Source organism: Mustela nivalis (genome assembly GCF_964662115.1).
Source record: "Mustela nivalis genome assembly, chromosome: 4".
In the NCBI taxonomy this organism is placed as follows: Eukaryota; Metazoa; Chordata; class Mammalia; order Carnivora; family Mustelidae; genus Mustela; species Mustela nivalis.
The window spans coordinates 89,734,587-89,741,016 of record NC_139023.1 but is presented as its reverse complement, the minus strand read 5'-3'; the positions used below and the strand labels follow the sequence as shown (position 1 = coordinate 89,741,016).

The 6,430-nt window shown below is 44.3% G+C and overlaps 1 long non-coding RNA gene across 1 annotated transcript; it reads right to left on the bottom strand.

Annotated features, from left to right (window-relative positions):
- Positions 1-3,382: 3,382 nt before the first annotated feature.
- Positions 3,383-4,825, bottom strand: LOC309863032. The gene is made up of 2 exons (XR_014310863.1): positions 4,714-4,825; positions 3,383-4,036 (listed from the first exon to the last, which is right to left on the bottom strand). It is a non-coding gene; the product is annotated as an uncharacterized lncRNA (long non-coding RNA).
- Positions 4,826-6,430: the final 1,605 nt, after the last annotated feature.

Genomic DNA, 6,430 nt, shown 5'->3' with positions numbered 1-6,430 from the left:
AATGTAGTGATTGTTGATTTTCAAAAACAGAAAAAAAATCTTAGAATGTCATGAAAACCAACAATTTTTTTTAATTTAAAAAATTTTTAAAAACTTTTTTAGAAAAAGATTTTATTTATTTATTTGACAGAAAGAGATCACAAGTAGGCAGAGAGGCGGGCAGAGAATGAGATGGAAGCAGGCTCCCCACTGAGCAGAGAGCCTGATGTGGGACTCGATCTCAGGACCCTGAGATCATGACCTGAGCCGAAGGCAGAGGCTTAACCCACTGAGCCACCCAGGTACCCAAAACCAACAATTCTTAAAAAATAAAAATAAAAAAATTAAAAAACAGACAATTCTGCTACATAATCTTCTGACCTACTATGACTTCATCATATACACCTCCCCAAATGAAGCTTCCTAAATATAACAAGGTAAAGATTTGCACAGGAGACTTAATTGTTGCTAATCTACTTTCATAGAATTATCACAAATCTAATTTACGTAATCAAGGAAAGACTTAAGCAGAGATTTATTTGAAGTAATTTACCCGAACTGGTATTCTCATTTACTGCATTTATCCAATCACTAATCAGGAATGTATTACATGCTTTTTAGGTAGCAAGCAATCCACTAGTAGTAAGAATGATGATGATAATGGTGATGATGGTGGTCATAGCCACTTTTGTAGGTACTCACAGCGTACCAAAACCCTATACTAAATACTTCAACTCCATTGTCTTATTTAATTTTTCACCTTTTTGGCAGTCGGTACTGTTATTATTCCCCATTTCAGAGATGAAGAAACTGAGACACAGAATGCATAAATAATGGTCACACCACTAGAAAGTATAGATCTGGGGTGTGAATTGACTTGTTCTACAGTCCATTCTATATAGATTTGTCTGTATACACATGATAAAAAAGATATAGATGGCATGGTATCTCCATGTTTGGGAAACTAGACAGATACATTTATAACAAAAGAAACATCGTAAGGCATGTATGGGATCATCATGCTGAATGTGATCATAGAGATTATCTAGCCAAACTGTCATTTTCTAGGAAGGAAACTGAGACTTAGCTAGGACAAAATGGCCAAGGTCCCCCAATGCAGTATAGAAGTACTTTGTCCCTGTGCCACTCTCCAAGTCCAGGTCCTCATCCCCTGTCACCTGAACTATTAAAATAATGTCAGACCACATTTCTCCGCCTCCAGTTCCATCTTTTTTCTACCCAATTATATTTCTAAAACTCGTGTCTGGTAATGTTGAATGACTTTAACTCTTCAAAATACTTTTCCCTACCTTCTCCCTGAAGGCCCAGTTCTGCCTCATCAAGCACCAATCTATCCTTCTAGCTCTGCTTCCCACCGCCGCTCCGGCTGCTCAGCAATTCTTTCCCACAGTCTGGCTGGTCATGATCCTTTCCTTATGTGTCTGAGCATGCCCTTCCCTTTGTCTAAAATACCCATATTTTCTAGCCTATAAACCTGTTCATCCTTCCAGAAGCAGCTCAGATATCACTCATTTAAGCATTTCATTCTCCAAATTACTAGTCACTCCCTCCTCTGCATTTCCATAATCCTTCACTTATACTCAATATTAGAGAAAATGACTGGGGCGCCTGGGTGGCTCATTCGTTAAGCATCTGCCTTTTGGCTCAGGTCGTGATCCTGGGGTCCTGGGACTGGGGGCCTGCATCAGGCTCCCTGCTCTGCAGGAAGCCTGCTTCTCCCTCTCCTACTACCCCTGCTTGTGTTATCTTTCTCGCTGTCTCTCCTTCTCTCTCTCTCTCTCTCTCTCTCTCTGTGTCAAATAAATAAATAAAATCTTAGAAGAAGAAGAAGAAGAAGAAGAAGAAGAAGAAGAAGAAGAAGAAAGAACAAAGAGAAAATGACTTGCTCACCTTCTAGCCTAACACCTAATGCCTTTAAAAATGAGTAACATGGATTGAAGGCCAAGGATAAAAGCAGGAAGCCCAGCCAGCAAGCTCTTACAGAAGTCCAGGCAAACAGTGGTTAAAGTGGAGTCACTGGAGATGGAAAAAAACACAGACCGATTCTAATTTTATTTGGGAGATAGGCTCACCAGGTCTTGGAAACATCTTGGATGTGGGCAGTAAAAGAAAGGGAGGTGTTACAGCTTATTTTTAGATTTTATGGTTTGAACCATTGCATGGATGGCATTATGTTTTACTGAGATGAAGAAGATTAAAGTGGGAAATTTAGGAGGGAAAATTAAAAGTTCTATATTTGGACATATTGATATGATATTAAGTCTGGACATTTTAAGCTTTCCTGTGGAAAACTGTTCTTAAAGTAAAAGAGTCACCAGATGACAGTAATAATAGCTAAGAGCCATTGGGATTGCTCAACATGTCCTGTTGTGCCCAAATTCCGAGACCCCCCAAAGACGACCGCCAGAGTCCAGAGTCAAAGCCAAACAGCAAGGGTCGTTTATTACGAGTTCGAATCCGAACCTCCGTGCACTCGTTGCCGGTGACGCTAAGAGGTCCCGAGCTCAGGATCACAACACTTTTTATACACTATTTTTGGGGAGGCAGGGACTTAGCACACATCATAGTATCTTGTAGCAAATCGCCACATACTGCGGGAAAATCAAAAAGGAACTCTATAATACGACTGGCACTCTACAGAGCGGGAAAAGCCGGGAAACAGATTATTGGTTAGGTCAAAGGGCTGTCGTTCTTCAAACTGCTTGGTTGGCACCGCTAGGGTATGTGTCACCTCAGGATTGGCCGGGGTCTCCCTGTCAAGCCGCGGGGTGCCAGATGGTTATTATCTCTTGCACCCAGAGCTGGGTGGGGGGTCCAGGAGCAGTCATTTTGTCACGTCCAATCCTGGGTGGGGTTTCTCTGGTGCCAGATGACTGTTACCTCTCAGCCCAGAGCCGGGTGGGGTCCGGGAGCAGCCACTCTGCCAGGTTCAATTCTGGGCGGGGGCTGTGTGGTTACAGAGTGCCTATAGAAAGTCTGCTGGTATTTTTCCATCTCCTCATGGGTTAGCAAGCGAAGGTACAGAAGCAGAAATAGCGGTAATGGTTATAATTTAGGCATCTCAGTCCCAGACTTGGTTTACATATTAAGTTATATAGTCTCCGTGATCACCTACAAGGAAGTTACTACAGCGACTTGCATTTTATAGACAACAAAAGCAAAGTATAGAAAGGTCGAGTTACACCCTCAAGATCTCACATTTGTAAGTGGGAGATTCAGGATTTAAATCTAGGAAGTCTGACTTCAGAGCCTGGGCTTTTATTCTCTGCATCAAAAAACAAAAACAGAACAACAACAACAACAAAACAAATGACCCAGAGTCAGGAAATTGTACTTATTTCTGAGTAAGACCAAACAGGAAGCAAACACAACTCTCCACATATTACATGAGAAGATTTATTAAACACCGATTTTAAGAAATGACAGTTCTGTTGCTGAATAGCATTTCTTATCATGGATGCACTTATAGAAATGACATTATGGTGTAGGACCCAGCAGCAATCAATCAGCAATGACTTCTCCCAGTGGAGTTAACTGGCTCCCCATCTAGCTCTCTTGCCTGGAGGCAATCACCTGCAGACACCCTCTGACATCCATAGTTGTCACTTGAGAAACTATTTACCGACCGTCTGTTATGAGTCAGGGACTGGAGTAACTATGGGACTATGACTCTGACTTCAGAGAGCTTCTGACTGGAGAGGGAGGCAAAAACGAGTCAGTCAAGCCACCAATGAAAATAACTGTGATACAGGCAGGAGCACCCAATCCTCTAGACGAAATCAGATATAAGGGTAAACTTGAAAATGGAGGTAGAATTAGAATTAAACCAGGAAGCAGCTCAACATTTCTTAGCCTGAGAAGTGAAGCAGCAGGTAGGGCACGGTGGAAATGGTGCAGGAGTATTTGTCCCATTGGGCACAGGTAGCAGGTTTGCAAAACTTGCAACGCAGCAGATGGGGAAGTGGCCTATGCCTGTTGTGAACGTCCATGCTCCATCCCAGGCCGCCCGCTCTTCTGTCTCCCTGAAGGTCCTCTCCTGGTGATCCAACAGACAACCACCTAAGTCATTGGCACTTACACACGGGGGGACAGTCTGTATCCAAACCTGACTTGAATGATCTCTTTGGCTCCATCCCTGAGTCTATTTGCTCATTAGAGTTCACTGTTTGAGAGGTTCCAGGACACCCCTGATTAAACACTTGCAGAAGAGACCTCGCTCCCTTCCTGCTCCGAGTCGGCTTCCTCTCCTCCCTCCCTGGTGCCACCAGCCACCCCGCCGACTGCTTACGGTGGGACTGGACGCACTGCCCTCGTTTTTTTCCTCACCTGAACCCTTCTGCGACACCTCGATCATGAAACTGTGAACCCCCCCTCTTCACAGCATCTCTCATTCCCCGCCTGGCCCTCCCTGGAGCCCGTCGCAGCATCTGCTCAGGCCCTCGTGACCTTATACTTTGATGACTGCAGTACGGTCCTAAGGTCTTGCCACCTACATCCTCAATCTGTTCTTCATTCAAGTGTCAAAAGAACAGTACAAAAATGCATATCGTGTTACTGCCTTTAAAGCCATCAATGGCCCCTCTGGTTCTCAGGCTAAAGTCCAAACTCCTGTGTATGCCTCCAGTATTTCCTACTTTCCTGCCTTTCAACCCTTCCTCTTGCTAACAGTTCCTCTTCCTGCGCTTCACACTCCCGCCGTACCAGACTACTTACAATTCCAATGTGGCTTCAAACCTCCCGGCTTCGGCTCACGCTGCTCTCGGCTTGAAGTGACTTGACTCACCTTTCCAGTCTCAATTCACAGACAGACCTGTCTCTGAAGCGTTTGGGGATCACTGTGCCTCTGCCCCAAATAGAACTGACCTTTTCCTTCTTTCTGTTCCCACTGCTTCCAGGGCAGACCGTTTCCAGCGCGCTTTTGTTCTGGTGATCCCATCAGTCTGGCACGATGCCTAGTCCCATCGCTCTGGTACGATTGTTTCCTCAGCACAAACACAATTCATTGACCAACGCTTACTATCCGCCATGAGTAGGGCTGTGGCCGAAGGTTGGAGAAGTGGAAAAGGCAAATAAAACAGTTTTTGCCTTCATAATTTATTTATGGCCATAAAATAAAACATTTTAGTCCCAAAGTTCTCCCAGGATTTACCTTGAAGCTAATATACTTTTAGCTAGTTTAAGGGACCTGATTTACAGAAGTCTCTTTTATCCTGTACTAATTTTATTTTTTAAATTTTAGGTCATTTTTTCTTAAAGGATACCCCAAGTTGTATGCATTTCAGGTCCCCCACAATATGTATCCATCCCTGGTTCCAGGACTGTGGTCAGAGATTTTTGGAAACAAAGCTTAAAGAATAGTCAATAGTGATTTGGGGAGGGTTGGTGGATGGTGGAACAGGTTTTCTCTTGGGCTGGTCCTGAGTGTTGAGTGACTCAAAGCCTCCCCGTCAGAGTCCCTTGGAGTGAAGCAGGATGGTGACCGACCTCTGACAGAGTCTTCTACAGTCTCCCTTCCCTTCTACCTCCCACCATCCATTAAAGAGGAGTGAATAAGAGAACAAGGGGAAAAAAGAAATATAACAGGGCACCTGGGTGGCTCAGTTGGTTAAGTGTCTGCCTTCTGCTCAGGTCATGATCTCAGGGTCCTAGGATCCAGTACCACATCTGTCTTCCTGCTCAGTGGAGAGTCTACTTCTCCTTCTGCCTCTCTCCCCCACTTGTGTTCTCTCTTTCTCTCTCAAAAACAAATAAATAAAATATTTTAAAAAAAGAAAAAAATACTTCAAAAATAGGAGAAAACCATGGTTCTGAGCTACTAACAGAAAAGGTATCACTCCAGCTTACTCAGTGTTATCAGGTTTATAAGGATCCTGTGGCGTGACTATCGTTTCAGAATAAAACATGTTTGTTGTGGCTGGGAAGCAAAGGGACGAGGGAAGTTGGAGGCAAGAGGAAAAGAGAGGAAGGACATGTGACAAAGGCGAAGAATGTGACTAATGAGCCCCATTCTTCCTTGTGCCACTTGTGGCTTCCCTGAGCATGGAGAAAGGAATAATGGGCTGGGACCCATCCTACGCATTCCTTCTCCCTACCCCACCCCTCCTTCAGCATTTCCTGCAGAAGCAGGAAAGTCAGGCCCTGGCACAATAGCTCCGTGTGGCAATAGGAAGAGTAAGACGCAGACTGGTAGCTGGGGGTGGGGATCTGAGTCCAGCTGTTGGTCTGGCCTGAGCAGGATTCACACTGCGAGGCCCAAGCACAGAGAGGACTATGGGGCCACCATGGCTCTCATTCTGTAATTCATATTAATGTTTTTAAGTGACACTAAGTTACCTGTATGCTGAAATTATGCTATTTTTCTAGATTCTGGGATCTTCACATTTTGGACATGCTGAGTACAGCCAGACTTTCTCCTTCCCTGTTTTGTGTT